The sequence below is a fragment of the Triticum dicoccoides genome, chromosome 6B (assembly GCF_002162155.2).
Source record: "Triticum dicoccoides isolate Atlit2015 ecotype Zavitan chromosome 6B, WEW_v2.0, whole genome shotgun sequence".
NCBI lineage: Eukaryota > Viridiplantae > Streptophyta > Magnoliopsida > Poales > Poaceae > Triticum > Triticum dicoccoides.
The window spans coordinates 554672998-554691594 of NC_041391.1; positions in this window are offsets into that span (position 1 = coordinate 554672998).

The following is an 18597-nucleotide window of genomic DNA, read 5'->3' on the forward strand; positions in this document are numbered from 1 at the left end:
AAGATGCGACAGTGGAAGCCCACGTGGAGAGGAGTACGAGGGTTCACTGGTTCGGTTGCGGTGTGAGGCTGCCGTCACCGCAGGGCCTGGCCAGCGGTGAGAATAGTAGGGGGCGGTGAGGCCTCCGTGGTAGCATGGCCGGCCACGGGAGGCAGGAGCATGCGGCACGACCGGCGCTGTTTTGGGCGGCTGGATCAAGAAGACCAGAGGTTGAAGAAGCACTACGGCTGTTGGATGGACATCGTACGGTCACTGGAGCTAGAATCATTCATATTGACTAAGTTGACAAAGGCCTCCATCCCAGTCAGCTTAGTAGGCCCACAAGTCAGCCTCCCACCAAGGTGGGTCCCAGCTAGCACGGGGAGTATTCTTTTTTTGTGCGCAATAAGGAGGCACTTCTGGTGGGTCCGAGCTGACAGCGGGGGGAATGTTTTTTCGTGAAATACGGTGGCCCGCCTAGTGGGTCCCAGTAGTCAGGGGGAAACGTTTTTTTTCGCGAAATACGATGGCCCGTCCGGTAGGTCCCTGCTGTCAGGTGGAGGAATAATTATTTTCCGCGTAATAAGGAGGCACTTCCTTGCTGCTGCCATGGACCCAGCTGTCAGCCTCTCCATGTATAGTACTCTTCCGATGGAAGTCGGTCGTTGACCACATTGACCACGCCGTGATGAGAGCACCAGGGCGGTGGACGACGGCGAGGCCTAGGAAGGGGATGACGCGGAGCCGGGGAAGACGCGACAGTGGAAGCCCGCGCGAAGAGGAGTACGAGGGTTCACTGGTTCGGCTGCGGTGTGAGGCTACCGTCTCCACAGAATAACAGGAGGTGTGGGTGAGTAGAGGGATGCCCTGGCCAGTGTTGGGAGTAGTAGGGGGCGGTGAGGCCGGCGTGGCAGCACAACTAGCCACAGGAGGCGGGAGCAGGCGGTCCCGCCGGCGCTGCTTTGGCGGCTGGAGCAAGACGATCAGAGATTGAAGAAACACGACGACCATTGGATTGACATCCAACGGTTACGTCTGCTAGAATCATTTGTTGACATATATAATAACTAAAAAAATCTTGCATACACATCAACTTAACAGGCCCACAAGTCAGACCATTCCCTCTTTTTAAATAGTTTATATATAGCTCGTTGCAACTTCTTATGCAAATTATTGCAGTCCGTTTTTTGGTTGGCCAGGGCCAATTTCACATATTTCTATGGGTTCCAAACTATTTTTAATACCGAAATGTCGAGCCAGATTTAAAGTACTTTGAAGATATATTTGAATTAGGTTAATTCCCAGTGAAATAGGAATCTAAAAATGTGAAAAAATTCAGAAATTATAAAGTAATTGCCGATTTGTCATCTGTTTTTATATTTACAACCCATTTCATATTACTTTGAAGATTTGCAGGCGTCTTGAAAGAGTTGCAGCCCATCAGGGCGTAGAAAAATAAGTAGGCCTAGATTGGGTATTCTTCAGAAAAAATAAACTGGGCTCATTTTCACAAAGAAAAAATAGCTGGGCTGGTCACTTGGTGAACATAAAATATAAGCCTGGGCTAGACGAGCCACAACCCAGTTCAAACCCTGCTCCATCTCAACAATAACAAAAAAAATACTACTCGAGTAGCTACGTCCCAGGTGTCAGCCGATCTTGTGATGTTCTCTTGTCTATTGACTATATACGCTGACAATGTCGTGGGTCCCAGATGTCAGGAAAATACTAGGAGGAAGCATTTTATTTTTTCCATACACTGACATGGTGGGCCCCTACTGTCATCTCTCTACGTACTTCTGCCGATTCCTGTTGTTTGTTGACCATGTTGACAATGCGAGAGGGCGGCGCCGCGGCGAGCGCACCAAAGCGCGTGGAGGACGACGGCGAGGCCTCGGACGTCGGCGTTAACGATTTAGGAGACGGTGGGGCGGCGATGCGTGCGATGAGGCGCAACCAGCCGTGGGAGGCGGAAGCCGGCACTGGTTTGGTTTTGGCGGCTGGAGGAAGACAGGACTGAAGAAACACGATAGGCTGTAAAAGCAGCAGTAGTACGTAACAACCTTAACTGAAACCAGTAGGGCACTTAACAACCAAAGCTGAAAGCAGTATGAGTACTTATACAGGTTCAACCGTACAAAGCATGCCTCGAACAGTGCTAGTTTGCCTACAGTTAACCAAGGGTGAGGCCGCCAAGCCCTAGGACAAGGCCTAGGCGCCACCCCACACATCCACAACCTTCTGAAAGAGGCTTCATCTTGCAATGTGGTCAATAAACAGGATATTCGCTTTAGAGCCATGGAAAAGCATGAACATAATCTTCTGTCCTATTCTCCAAGATGGACGGGCCTTCATTATTTGACACCACCCATGAATAAGTATCTTTTCACCTCCAAGGGGAATGGAGTAGGTCGACATAAACATCATGTTGTGACCAAGCGCAAGTCTGACCCGACCATGGTCATGCATCTGTATAGGAACAATAGAACTGGGCAGTTTCTGTTTCAAGAAGATCACAGCTGTAAAACTGTGTATAAGCCATAGTTTATGCACAACATATATAACAGAAAACAACTCGTACCATAAGTTTCTCGACACAGTTGGACCTGTTCAACGAGTGCATCAGTGGCACACATATCCCATGTGGCCTTCCACCATTGAAACACCCCACAAGGACCTCAAGACGATCAATAAAGTGTAGGAACTTGTGGATGTCGTCCCAGTCAACTTTAGTGCCATCAGTAACAGCCGAGTTATTACAGAATAACAAACTAGCAGCCTGCTTAACTCTGAAAAAACCTACATGTGCCACCAACTATAAGAAAATATTAGTTAGAAGTAGCATCTTCGTGAGAGATTCGTTGCTACTTCTAAAGTTAAATTGTGATTAGTTAGACATAATAGGTGGATTAAGAAGTAATCGAGGCAACAAGCAAGAATCAGATACAAAACTAACATGGATGAACAATTGGAACGACGTCGGGGTGGAAGATCGCAGTGAAGATGAGACAAGGTTCTGCTATTTCCATCAACATTTGTGCGCCAACTTTCAGTCCCTAACACTTGAGAAAGTTTATCCAAGTTCGGACAAAAAAGAGCAGCGATCTTGTTGGTTCATGAACCCAACTCAGAACTTATATCCATGGCTTGTCTTCACTGTGACCATTAAACTGGTGTATTCAGTCATGGCAAGGCCGAGCATCTTGAGTACATGTGTTCTAGCAGAGCAAATAATGCACTGCAGGAAAAATAATATGAGAACACAATGTATTCCCTATCCAAATCTAGAAATAACTTCCCCCTTCATGTTAGTGTTGACCATCGTACTAGTAGTGCCTTTTATCCAAATATAGCAATCCAAGTTTCCAAATTAGTCGACAACATGTTCAAAAAAAACCCACCCTCCCAGATAGAAAAGAGGATTCTAGGAACATACTGTGCATGTTTTAAAATCCCGTGTTAGGATGAGAAGGAACAAGTGTGGCGTCTCGCCGAGGGCGCAAAAACCTGTAGGGTCCTCGCACTTTGGGCACTGCAAATGAAACACACTAGATTCAGGAGGAAGAAAAATGCATCAATGACGTCGACTGCCATCCTAGGATTACCTGCGACTAAGGGACTTGGATTTATCGGGGATGGATGAAGAATTCGTACCTGGTTCTCCATGAGAAAACCCTATGCAATCGCCGAGAGGGCTTTTTCTCTGAACAAGCAAACGAGGGAGAAGGGGATTCATGCCTAGTGAAATATTGCCGCTTCGTCTTACTGCTAAAGCTGGAAGGGGGGGTGATTTGATGGCTCATTGGGCATTACTGCGGCGCTACGACCGGGGTGTGTCTACCATGCAGTTGTGCACTCTAATTTGTGCATATGGCACATGGACCCCGTTGCCAGATGCCCCACATATCAGCGAAAGGAAGTAGAAAGACAGGAGTAACTAGTTATACATAAATATATTTTTGACAGAGAGATACTCCCTCTGTAAAGAAATATACAAATGTTTTATATCACAACTTTATACATAAGAAAAATCAAGGGGAATATATATAACATATATAATTATAAAAAATAGAGTTGTTTTTATCACAGTATAGACGAGTTGGTGATGATGGTGTGCCTGCCATCCTGCAATATAGGCCGTCCGATTTATATCTGACGGATAGGAAGGAAACCATGGCAATTTTCCAAAAAAGGTACCCACACACCTCTCCACATTTGCAAATAAGGCCTTCCCTCTTCATCCTTTTCTCTCACAAGATAAAATACTCATACAAATGCATCTTGATGTTACGTGCAACACACAGGCATTATGGGGGTTCAGCTGAGAATATAATACTCAGACAGGCTCACTGTTCTGGACTTTGGGCCGCAGGCCCACCCTGCATGTTTGGGGGCCCATGTGTTCTACCTCAGCGCTTTTCATATTGCAAGTGATCGGTACGGCGCTGGTTTTAGATGCTGTCGCAAGGCGAATACACAAAATTGAATAAAGCATGGTAGCTATTGGAATGAAATCGAAGACAGTTCCTAACCAGCAATGAGAGTTGCAATTCTATCAACGATATACCATGTGATAAATAATACTGCCGTACTACTTATACACACAAGACACTTGTTTCACCATGCCAGATTATTACATCAAAATCTCTCAGAGGATAGATCAGTTCGGCAATTGCGTGCTGCTACTGAAGAATTTCGAAGTTGATTTGGACCAGCTCTCCTTTCCGAGAAAGTTCGATTTTGACATCATCCCCAACCGCAAGATATGATTTAGATTTGAAACTTGACCATCCTTTAGCATCAATCATCATGTGACCATCCTTTGTACTTACAGTATGTTGAGCAGGTTCATTCACACCAAGGCTGTGCATGGTAAGAGAAACTTGGCCGCGATCGCCTGGATTGTTGAACGACTCCCTCGTTGCTCTAGGAATTCTCTGTTTGCAAACAAGAAGACATACCCAAACAGTTAGATCAACATAGTTTATCATGTGAAACAACATGGAAAGAAAAAAGAACGAAGCACTTGGGCGGCCAATGCTTACCAAGAAGGTGGACATGTCGGTTTTTGTAAGGACTTTGGTATATGAAGTGTGAACTGCAGCCTAGTCTGTTGCTGGCGCAACTACTCGTTCGGTTGCTGCTGCACGGGCCGGAGCAGATGCAAGTGCAAGTGTTGGTGCAGGTGCCGAAGTCGCCACTGCTGGCGGAGATGGTGCTCCTTGTAGAGCTGGTGCCGGTGTCGTTGCCCGATCCTCCGGTAGATCAGCCTGATCCACTGACACGATCGATGCCCAATCCTCTGCTAGATCAGACTGAGCTGCTGCCGCTGTCAATGCTAGAGCAACTGCCGGTGCTTGATCCGTTGCTGAAGGTGGTACCGATGTGCGAGACAACGATGATCGTGTCTGGTCTGCTATGGTTAGCTTTCTAACTTGACTAGGATCCGTGACCGTGATCCAGTTTTTTTCTTCATTTCTTTTAAACGCGAGAAGGACTAATTGTGGCATTTTTGTTAAACCAAACTGCAGTTCATCATAGGGATTCAGCTTGTACTCAGACAACAGACTGATCCAATTTTTTGCATTAATATAAGTGATGGACAGTGCCTTCGTTACTGACACGACATAAGAAGTGAAACCTGCAAAAATAGCCATCGAGAGCAAACCAAACGGTTTATTCTGTTATGAATGTCACATGGCAAAACCTGCATTGTAAAATTGCAGGAAAAGAAAGAAAATATGACATTAAATCAATAAGATTTAGACAGTAAATCAATAAGATTTACTTGGTGTGACACGAGTGAATCCTTACGAGGAAATCACAATGTTGAAGTACTAAACAGAAGATTGATCATCCAACTACGGGTGGCATGCTTGGGCCCCGCCTACTCCCACAAGAAGCACAATCCAAAGGTCGTGACAAATGGTATGGACCGAACATCCATGGGACTGGAAATCCTGGTGGGTTCGATAAACCCTGCAATGCATACAGATATTGGATAATTGATAAACCATCCTCACAAAAAAGATGATCTGGATACTTCAAAATATACAGACTGAATTGAGTGGATAGACATTAACATAGACTGTTCTCAGGACTGACCACACACCAAAAGCGGTAGTACTAATAAACAATACAGGGTTCACAAACACAAATCAAGTACTAAAAAATAGTACTCACTACATGTCGTGGAATTATCACGTCAGATGTCCTAACGAAAGGACTTAGTTGTAGAGCCATCGCAACGAGATTAGCTTGCAGGGGTTAAACCGGAACAAAGGACACGGGGAGTTTATACTGGTTCAGCCCCTTGCGGTGAAGGTCAAAGCCTACGATCCAGTTGTTGTGGGATTGATTGATCTCGATGAGCAGGGAGCGAATCTGCTTTACCTATCTCTCGAGCTGTTGTTTCTTGTTCCTGAACCGCCACCGGGTCGTCCCTATATATACACAGGTTGACGCCCGGCCGGTCTACAGAATCCCGAGGCCGGCTCATACAAGTGTCCGGCTCGGTTTCTTCCTTTCCTTAACTTACAATACAAGTTATACATGTATGGCAGTTTACTATTATGGGCCCTAATCCGCCATTGGGCTCTGGGCCTCTAAGCTTCCATAGTTAAAGCGCCATGTACTTCGTCTTCATGGGTTCTTTATGTAGGACTCCTTGTGAGTGTAATCTAGCCCCTCCTAGGTGGTTTAACTCAATAGTCATATCCCCAACATTAGGCCCTAGATTGGTTTGAACCTATTCATGTCAATCTTCAACTTAGAGAAATTCTGATTTGAACATTTTCATGTTGATCTTGTAAACCGCCATGACATCATCTTCTGCAATCGTCGTAAACTGCCGTGACGTCATCTACATAAAAATGTCATATATATTCTTATTTTATTAATTGACCTCTGAAGATTGAGGCAACAGTTGTGCCCTATATTCCCTTTTTAGGCTCCTCGATTTTCACGTCTGTCACTTATCCCTTTGCCTTTATAAATAAGACCGGGGGTCCTTTCCATTCTCCCCCTTGCCTCTTCACATCTTCTTCTTCCTCGTGACCCCGAAGAGCTCGAGCATCGCCATCGCCGTCGACCTTTGCATCTGCACCAACAAGGCCGCTGCATCAACCTGTTCTTGACCAGAAACACCGCGATGCTCCTCCGCTGCCCCGCAGCCTTGGTAAGTACTCATCTTCCCAACTATCAGATCTGCATTAGGGTTCCATGGTTCTTCGATGTTTCATTAGCGCTCATCGGTGCTCGTACGTTTTCCCTTACTGTCTCATAGAATCTAGACAAACCCGACATCTTCTTTTTGCGGCCGAAGTTGTAGCTTTAGTCTCTCTCGCCACAGTATCTCTTCGTTCCTGGATAGATCTCATATGGACCTTTGCTGTTCTGCTGTCGCCATTTTAGGGTTCAGAAATTTTTCTTTACGGAACCGCGGTAGATCCAAAATTATAACACCATCTTCTGAAACCTGTTTCTGCAGCACTTAGTAAATTTCAGATATATTTCTTCCACTATAGGCGGTTTAACTTTTAGAAAATGATAATCCGCCAGGTACCATTAGCCCTCACGTAAACCGCCATCTTGACTTGAGCACCAGTATCCGGTTTTACATGCATACATGCTTTGATTAAATCCCCCGGTTTTAACAACGGTTTATGCACATCAATCTTGAACAGTGAAGTGTCATTTGAACTTCCTTTACAGTTTGTCATCAAAAATGGCCAAACAGTTCTCTTCTTGCAATTGGGTTCCCTCCCGGATCAAAGAAGAGCAACTTACCGGGTATGTTCTGACTGTCGCTTTAGCCAAGAAGGAGGTCATTCATTGGAGAGTCCATGGTATTGAGAATCCTCCTAAACCTCAAGATGGAGAAGTGGTTGTGTTTATGCAACATCTGGACCGAGGGTTTAGCCCTCCAGGATCAAAAAATTTCTGCGATGTACTTGCCGATTTCCAACTCCATCCTCAAGACATTGGACCAAACTCTGTGTCCAACATTTGCAATTTCCAAGTATCCTACGAAGTTTATCTGCAAGAAGAACCGAATGTTGAACTTTTCAGAGACTTCTTCCACTTGAACCGCTGTACTGAGTTCACTGACGGCCCCAATACAGAGCTTGGTGGGGTATCGATTCAAAAAAGGAAAGAAGTCAATTTTCCTCATGCCAAACATCACAGCCATCCTAAGGATTGGAATCAGACATGGTTCTATTGCCGGAACATTGCTCCTGAAGACGAAAATCCTCTGCCGGGTTATCGTGCTCATCGGCTTAGCAATGAACATCCACTACCTCAATGGCTTACTGCCAGAGAACGATCAAAGTATGCCCCACAGCTTGCTAAGCTCCGGGCTTTTATGGCAAACGGTTTAACCGGTATTGACCTTGTTTGTTGCTGGGTTTCATGGGGTATCTTGCCCTTAAGCCGTCGCACCAGATTAATGCACGAATATACTGGGGATGCCAAGGATCCTCAACGGCACACTGAAATACAGATGACTGACGACAAGGTCACTGAGTCTGTAAAAAAGATGCTAGATGAACCGATATCTAAGTGCAGCAAGATTGGGCTGCGTCCCTTCTATGCCTCCAAGAAACCGCCAGCTATAAGAGTTTTATCCTTCTGTTTTTAATTCGTCCTTCTTTTAACACATTCTGATAGCCTTCTGTTTATCCTTGTAGGACAAAGATCCATTCTGGAAAAATAAATCTCAGGACAAACCGGCAAAATTGCAAGACAAACCGGCGAGAGTGACTCGTAACAAGTCCAAAGTTACAAAGAGGCCAGCAAAGAAGAGAACCACCGAATCCTCTGACCCGCCCGAAGATGTTGATGATTCGGAACCAGAGGTAGAACTTGACTCCCTTGGTTCATTTTTCATGCACCTTATTGACAATGATCATTATCAGGATGACGCGGAAGCCAGCCGCGCTGACCACGTAGAGGTAATCTCCCTTTCCTCTAATTCAGATCATGTGCCGATACAAAAACTTCGCCATGCAGCCCGGAAAGTAAAACATTCACATCCCCTTGCTCATTTGGATCCACACTTTTCTTTGAAGACACATCAACATGAAGCTCGTCGCACAACCCGGCATAGTGGCCATCAGGTTACTTCCTCCGGTTTACCAGACACACCGGTTCGGAAATGCCGTCCAGAGGTCTCTTGTTCTTCTAATAAATCTTACCCCTTGGCGGGTTGCTTCCCATACCCTCTTAATCCATCTGATTCGAATGATCAGGGAACTTCAAATTCATCCTCTAGCGATTCATCAACCACACAGATGCCTCCACTCAAGACTGTTCTTGGGTAAGCATAATAGATTTATGTGTATGTGTTACGCCGGTTTACTGTACTGATCGTTGTACTCTTATTCTTTTCAGTGCCAAAGCCAGACTTAGCAAGAAGGCTAAACTGACTATTCCAACTAACGATAACCGATTACTACTGAATCGAAAAGGACTTCAGAAGCTGATGATCAGAATGCTGATATTGCTCTGGATGACCCTGTGCCACAAAGTCAGGACACTTATGTTGATCCGCCAGAGGTTAAACCGGCTAGCCCTCATGCTGATCCGCCAAGCCTAGCCAAGGATGAAGATCTGCCAAGCCCAGCCAAGAATACTGACAATCCGCCAAGCCCGTCCAAAGGTGGCGATGATGATGTTGTTATTACTGGTACTGGTCACATTCTCCTTGCCAACCCGGTCGCCTTATCCAAACATAGTGCCAAGGAAGAATTTGCTGCTATGCGGAAGGGAAAGTGGAAAACAGACTTATCCAGCTGCATTAACCTCAATGCTCAGGAGCTCCATTCCGGATTTCTAAACCACCTATACACAAGCCGTGATTATGAGGCCGGTTTGGTCAATTTGATGAAAGAGCGCTATGAGGTAATTCTTGTTTCGTAAATATTCCTTCCTTTCGCTTTATATCAACTCCAGTGTAGCCCCCAAGGGCCGGTTTATCTCTTCAAGATGAACCGAGACTTTGAAAAGAAAAGCTTCAACTGTGTAGCCCCCAAGGGCCGGTTTATCTTCCCGAGATGATCCGGGTCTTTGTAAAACTTAACTTTTGCTCAATTCCTTCACATCTGGTTAGTCCGATCAATTAGGCATTAGCCCCCAAGTGCCAAGATGAATACTTGTATTGAGCCTTGGGACTTCAAATAATAACTATGAAAAAGCAATCTACATTATCCCCCAAGTGCCAAGTGTGTAACTTTGTTGTGTGCTTGGGACTTTGAGAAAATATTGCCAATTTACTTGTCCTGTGTGCTGCAGGCTGAGTTAACCAGCAAAAATTCCCAAATTGCCCATCTTCAAGAAAACATCAAGTCCCAGCAAACCGAAGCATCCAAGGCAAAGGATGAACTGAAAGTCGCTTTAACAGCCATGGAGCAATTGAAGGATGGCTTCAAGAACGAGCATGCAGGCTGGGAGACTGAGAAAGCCGCATTGCTGAAACAGGCAGAAGATGCTGAAGCGGCACTTAAACCGGTAGCAGAAGAGCTAAATGGCTTAAAGCAGCAAATCAATGCGATGACTTCTGCTGTATTTGGTAAGTACTCTTCTTCAGCTCTCTAGTAAACATTTTCGACACTGCCGGTTTACCAGCAATCTTTTAAACCGTTGCAGGTAGCCGTGTTGCTCATATGGGCTCTGATATGCGTAAAAAGTTGAAGGCAGCTTATACTTTGATAGAACAACTGTATACTGACGCTCAACGAGTCATCTGCGCAGCCTCATACAACAAACCGCCACCAACGATACTCAAAGATACACTGGCCAAGTTTTCTATGACCCCGGCCCAGATAGAAGAGGTAAAACGATCTGTTGCAAGGGCTGGCGCTTTATCAGCATTGACTCAGGCCAAAGCTTGGATAGCTGATCTTGACTCGGCAGATATCGCAAAGGGCTATCCTGGCGAACAAGAAGACGGGTCAGAATTTGACAATGAGGCCCTCAAAACCTTGACCAAGGAGATGCGCTCGCTTGCAAGCCAATTGGCCGAAGAAGTTGACTTGTCTGTCCATCGGTCCAGCTATGACGCGGACAACAAACAGGTTGATGCAGCTGTGAAAGAAGTGTAGAATCTTATCACGCCAATCTATAAGCACACCTATTCCCCTGACGTTGAACCGTCCAATCTTATAAGTGATGAAGCTGTCTTCCAAGCTTTATCCCGGATTGATTGGGCCACCATTGACTTCCAGCCACTGGGTGGGGAGGAGGAGGTTGAACCGGCGCAAGATGATCCATCAACTTCTCGCCAGCCTGGTGATGAGTCATAATCTGGCAGCCGGTTGTAGCTTCGCATACTTTAGTTTATGCAACAAACAGTTATTCTCGTGGGCATCAAGCGCCTTGTAATAGGCTAGTTGAAATACTTTGATCTTGTGCCATTGTGCACTGCTACATGACACTTTGCAATCCTTCGTGATTGTTGCTATGCTTGCTCATATGCCTTAGTACTTTTCATAAAATCATGCCTTCTGTATTTGAAAAACTTTCATGTGCCCTGTCGGTTTACCACTGGACGGGTTATGATATCCAATACAGAACCAGAGTTTGTATAACCAAAGCTGTAAAGCAATAACATATGAAATATATCATACTTGTGATATAAACCACATCGTTGGTTTATAACTTGCATAGTAAGGGTGATAACCCAAATCTTGAGTGTTGATAACTCCCACCATGTTATACTGGTGTATAATAAGCCATGCCGGTTATGATAAACACAGGACGATCCTTCTGGCGACTTATAGTCAATGCCAGACCAGGCTAAGAAACACCGGTTCATAATTGATTATGTGCTAACAACTGATAGTTGAAAAGCGACGCCGGGTTAAGAAACACCGGGTTGATGAAATGACTTATAGTCAGGCCAGGTCAAGAGACGCCGGTTTAACTCAAAACCTTATTTAAGGAGAGAAAAACTTTGCAAAAACAAAATCAAATAAAACCTTGTAGTCAAGGCTTTTCAAGGGCTGCCAGGCCCAAATTCGAGGCTTTTCATGGGCTGCCAGGCCACTGAGTTAAACCATTTGACAAAGCCTTTTAAGATGGGCCTCCAATTAACCAATCGTCGTTTTAACTTTGACAAGTTCAGGGTCTGTATAAGATTGACTTGTCAAATGTTCGGCGGGTCATACCAGGATTACCTGGACAGGAGTGGCTTACTTGATGAAGGCATGTTAACCCGGGGTTTTAGGTGAATACACCAGGCTTCCAAGCCGTGGCTTGATAGCCCATTACAAGGGTCCTTTCAAACTCTTTGTTGCTTTGCACAAAGAGCCCCCAAGTAACTTTGTGAGCTGTGCTCAATGGGTGCCTATGTTTGAGCTGTGCTTAGCAACAACACTCTCTTTGGCCCCTTGGGTGTGAAGCTCCCAAGCTTTGTTGTGGCATGATAGCTGGTTTAATGAACAAACAGGACGTCGCTTTATAAGCAGAAGCCCCCTTGTAACCAAGAAATATTGGAAGAACGGCAGAGGCCCTGCTTGTAGCAAGGATGCCGGTTTATTATATTGATCATAATATATACATTGTCAAAATATGTACACAATGGGAGCCTATGGCTCAGGTGTAGTAAGGCCGAAGATGAGCTATATTCCACGACCGACGGGTCTCCTCCTCCGATTTGCGTGAGTCTTTGTGCTCTCGAACGTCGATGAGGTAGTTGATCCGTTGTGCAGATTCTTGCTGACCACACAGGGCCCTTCCCAAGGCGGGGATAACTTGTGCATATCGATCTGATCCTGGATGAGCCAGAGCACTAAGTCGCCTTCTTGAAAGGTTCTTGTTTTAACCCGGCGGCTGTGATAACGCTGCAGGTCTTGCTGATAAACCGCCGAACGAGCCAACGCCATCTCCCGCTTTTCATCTAACAGATTCAGTGCTTCTCGACGTGCTTTCTCATTGTCCGCTTCAACATAATTGGCAACCCGGGGCGAGTCATGATGAATATCACTTGGGAGGACCGCTTCTGCCCCATAAACCATGAAGAAAGGTGTATAACCCATAGACCGATTGGGGGTGGTGTTTATGCTCCATAACACAGATGGTAATTCCTCCACCCAACAACCCGGCATCCGTTTCAAAGGAACCATAAGCCGGGGCTTGATACCCTTCAAGACTTCTTGATTAGCTCTCTCAGCTTGACCATTAGACTGGGGGTGAGCCACGGACGACTCATCAAGCTGGATGTGCTCTCGTTGACAAAAATCCTCCATCTCACCTTTGGAAAGGTTCGTGCCATTATCTATGATGATGCTGTGTGGAAAACCAAAATGAAAGATCACCTTCTTGATGAATTGAACCGCCGTGGCTGCGTCACACTTGCTTATGGGCTCCACTTCAACCCATTTAGTAAACTTGTCAACCGCCACCAACAGGTGGGTCTTCTTATCCTTGGATCACTTAAAAGGCCCTACCATATCAAGCCCCCAAGTAGCAAATGGCCAAGTAATTGGAATCATTCGTAGCTCCTGAGCCGGAACATGAGCTCGTCGTGAGAACTTCTGACAAGCGTCACACCGCTTTACTAGGTCCTCAGCATCAGCATGAGCCGTCAACCAATAGAAACCATGACGAAAAGCTTTAGCAACCAAGGATTTTGAACCAGCGTGGTGACCACAGTCTCCTTCATGGATCTCACACAAAATCTCTTGGCCCTCTTCAGGAGAAACACAGCGCTGGAACACGCTTGAGACACTGTAGTGATGTAACTCGCCATTGTGAATAACCATGGAATTTGATTGCCGGACTATCTGTCTGGCTAGAACTTCATCTTCTGGTAACTTGCCTTGGTTCATATACGCCAAATATGGAACCATCCAATCCGGAATTACATGTAAACCGGCCACCAACTGTGCCTCCGGATCAAGAATAGCTAAGTCCTCCTCTGTAGGCAACTTAACAGGCGGGTTATGCAGGATATCCAGAAAGGTATTGGGTGGCACTGGTTTACATTGAGATCCCAGCCGGCTTAAAGTATCTGCTGCTTCATTCTTGTGCCAATCAATGTGCTCAACCTGATAACCCTTGAAATAACCAGCAACAACATCCACTTCTCGTTGGTAAGCCGCCATGAGTGGATCCTTGGAATCCCAAGTACCTGAAACTTGCTGAGCCACTAGATCGGAGTCTCCAAAGCATCGTACCCGGCTTAAGTTCATTTCCTTAGCCACTCGAAGACCGTGGAGTAAGGCCTCGTACTCAGCTGCATTGTTAGTACAAGGAAACATTAAGTGAAGAACATAACGAATTTTATCACCTCGGGAGGGAAGTAAGGACAACTCCAGCCCCCGAGCCCTCCAATTGTCTGGACCCGTCAAAGTGAATAGTCCAGTATGTGCTGTCCGGTTTGTCTTCCGGTGCCTGCAACTCAGTCCAGTCATTGATGAAATCCACAAGAGCCTAAGACTTGATAGCTGTGCGAGGCAGATATTTCAAACCGTGTGGTCCAAGCTCAATAGCCCATTTAGCAACTCGGCCAGTTGCCTCCCTGTTCTGCATTATATCCCCCAAAGGAGCGGAACTGACCACTGTGGTGGGATGGCCCTGAAAGTACTGTTTAAGCTTTCGACTTGCCATGAAAACCCCATACACCAGCTTCTGCCAATGCGGATACCTTTGTTTTGACTCAATGAGCACTTCGCTGATATTATAAACCGGCCTTTGAACCGGGTATTCCTTCCCAGCCTCCTTGCACTCCACCACAATTGCTACGCTGACAGCCAGGGCATTAGCAGCGACCTATAACAGCAGTGGCTCCTTATCAACCGGAGCAGCAAGGACCGGCCGTTCAACCAACTGCTCCTGTAAACCCTCAAACGCCGCATTAGCAACATCACTCTAGACAAAATTGTCTGTCTTCTTCAACATCTGATGGAGAGGGATCGCCTTCGCTCCCAATCTGCTGATAAACCGGCTTAGAGCCGCAATACGAACCGCTAGCCGTTGAACATCATTGATACACGCCGGTTTAGCCAGAGACATAATAGCCTTGATCTTTTCCGGATTAGCCTCAATGCCCCTGTTAGATACTAGAAAACCCAAGAGCTTGCCTGACGGAATACCGAAAACGCACTTGTCCAGATTGAGCATCATCTTATAAACCCGAAGATTGTCAAAGGTCTCCTTGAGGTCATCTATCAACGTCTCCTTTTTCCTAGATTTCACCACAATATCATCCACATAAGCATGAACATTGCACCCAATCTGAATATGAAGACAATTCTGCACACATCGCTGGTAAGTCACCTGGGCACTCTTGAGCCCAAAGGGCATAGACACATAGCAGAAGGCTCCAAAGGGAGTGATGAAGGCTGTCTTCTCCTGGTCCTTAACCGCCATCTTGATCTGACGATAACCGGAATAAGCATCCAAAAAACTCAAACGCTCACAACCTGCCGTAGCATCAATGATCTGATCAATACGAGGGAGAGCAAAAGGATCAGCTGGACAAGCTTTATTCAAGTCCGTGTAATCCACACACATTCACCAAGTGCCATTCTTCTTAAGCACTAACACCAGATTAGCCAGCCACTCCGGATGAAAAACCTCGATTATAAATCCTGCTGCTAAGAGCCGGGCTACCTCCTCACCAATAGCCTTGTGCCTTTCTTCATTAAAACGGCGGAGAAACTGCTTGACCGGTTTAAAATTAGGATCAATATTGAGATTGTGCTCAGCGAGTTCCCTCAGTACACCTGGCATATCAGAAGGCTTCCATGCAAAGATGTCTTGATTCTCACGGATGAACTCGATGAGCGCCCTTTCCTATTTCGGATCCAGAGTGGTGCTGATACTAAACTGTTTAGATGAATCACCAGGAACAAAATCAACCAACTTAGTCTCATCAACCATTTTAAACTTCAGGGTCGAGTCATGTTCTGTGGTGGGCTTCTTCAGAGGAGTCATATCTGCCGGATCAACATTGTCCTTGTAGAACTTCAACTCTTCTGTTGCACAAACCGACTCAGCATAGGCCGCATCACTCTCTTCACAGTCCAAAGCGATCTTACGACTCCCGTGCACCATGATGGTCCCCTTATGACCCGACATTTTGAGCTGTAAATAAATATAACAGGGCCTCACCATGAACTTTGCATAAGCCGGCCGTCCAAATAGGGCGTGATACGGGCTCTGGATTTTCACAACTTCAAAGGTCAAAGTTTCTGACCCGGAATCATGCTCATCACCAAACACAACCTCCAAAGGTATCTTGCCAACTGGATATGCCGATTTACCTGGTACTACACCGTGAAAAACAGTGTTCGATGGTTTAAGATTCTTATTCGTCAATCCCATGCGATGGAAGGTTTCATAATACAAGATGTTGATGCTGCTCCCTCCATCCATGAGTACCTTGGTGAATTTATAACCCCCACCTGAGGTGCCACCACTAAAGCCAGATGACCCGGATTATCAACCCGAGGTGGATGATCCTCTCTGCTCCACACAATGGGCTGCTCGGACCAACGCAAGTAACGTGGTACCGCCGGTTCAACAGTATTAAGTGCCCTCTTGTGAAGCTTCTGATCGCGCTTGGACAAGCTAGTGGTAAAAACATGATACTGCCCACCATTCAACTTCTTCGGGTGACTCTGATAACCTGTCTGCTGCTGATTCCCCTGATTGTTCTGCTGGTTTTGACCACCTTGGTTGTTCTGGTTGCCCTGATTATTCTGAAATCTAGAGTTTGAACCGCCGCCGCCGTAACCCGGCCCGTGAAATCCTGGACCTGAACCACCAGACGGACCCTGGTCATACCAGAAGAGATCAGAATTTTTGAACACCTTCATAATGAAGCAATCCTTCCAAAGGTGCGTGGCCAGAACCTCCTTCGTTCCGTGCTTTGGGCAGGGATTCATGCCTCCACCGCGCTGGGACGGTTTACCCTTACGACGCTGCGCATTGCCCTGCACATTAGTGTTAGCCACAAAATCCGAATTATCCGCTTTACGCTTACCATTGTTCCCGTGGCTCACTTGGTTATGCTGTCCTTTTGTACTAGCATTCTTCTTTCCCTTCTCTGGTTTATCTTCGTCAGAATCGGGATATTTGGTATTATCAGAATCAACATATTTAACCAGAGCTGCCATGAGTGTTCCCATATTGTTGCAGTGGTGCTTGAGCCATCCCAACTTCATCTTCAGCGACTTAAACCGGCAATTACCCTCCAATGTTACGATTGCTGTATGATAACCCACAAGTGTAGGGGATCGCAACAGCTTTCGAGGGTGAAGTACAACCCAAATTTATTGATTCGACACAAGGGGAGCCAAAGAATATTCTTGAGTATTAGCAGTTGAGTTGTCAATTCAACCACACCTTCATAACTTAGTATCTGCAGCAAAGTGTTTAGTAGCAAAGTAGTATGATAATAAAGGTAATGATGGCAAAGGTAAAGATAATAGTTTTTGGCTTTTTGTAGTAGTTGTAACAGTAGCAACGGAAAAGTAAATAAGCGAAGAACAATATGTGAAGAGCTCGTAGGCAATGGATTAGTGATGGATAATTATGCCGGATGCGATTCCTCATGTAACAGCTATAACATAGGGTGACACAGAACTAGCTCCAGTTCATGAATGTAATGTAGGCATGTATTCCATAAATAGTTGTACGTGCTTGTGGAAAAGAACTTGCATGACATCTTTTATCCTACCCTCCCGTGGCAGCGGGGTCCTAGTGGAAACTAAGGGATATTAAGGCCTCCTTTTAATAGAGAACCAGACCAAAGCATTAACACATAGTGAATACATGAACTCCTCAAACTACGGTCATCACCGAGAAGTATCCTGATTATTGTCACTTCGGGGTTGTCGGATCATAACACATAATAGGTGACTATAGACTTGCAAGATAGGATCAAGAACACACATATATTCATGAAAACATAATAGGTTCAGATCTGAAATCATGGCACTCGGGCCCTAGTGACAAGCATTAAGCATAGCAAAGTCATAGCAACATCAATCTCAGAACATAGTGGATACTAGGGATGAAACTCTAACAAAACTAACCTGATTACATGGTAAATCTCATCCAACCCATCACCGTCCAGCAAGCCTACGATGGAATTACTCACGCACGATGGTGAGCATCATGAAACTGGTGATGGAGGATGGTTGATGATACGTCGGTGATGAATCCCCCTCTCCAGAGCCCTGCACGGACTCCAGATCAGCCCTCCCGAGAGAGATTAGGGCTTGGCGGCGGCTCCGTGTCATAAAACGCGATGAAACTTTCTCTCTGATTTTTTTCTCCATGAGACGGAATATATGGAGTTGGAGTTGAGGTGGCTGGAGGTCCAGGGGGCCCACAAGATAGGGGGGCGCCCCCTACATGGGGGGGGGGGGGTGCCCCCCTGTCTCGTGGACAGGCCGTGGCCCCCTGGTGTATTTCTTTCACCCAAAAATTCTTATTAATTCCAAAAAGTGCCTCCATGAATTTTCAGGACATTTCGAGAACTTTTATTTTCTACACATAAAACAACATCATGGCAGTTCTGCTGAAAACAACGTCAATCTGGGTTAGTTTCATTCAAATCATGCAAGTTAGAGTCCAAAACAAGGGCAAAAGTGTTTGGAAAAGTAG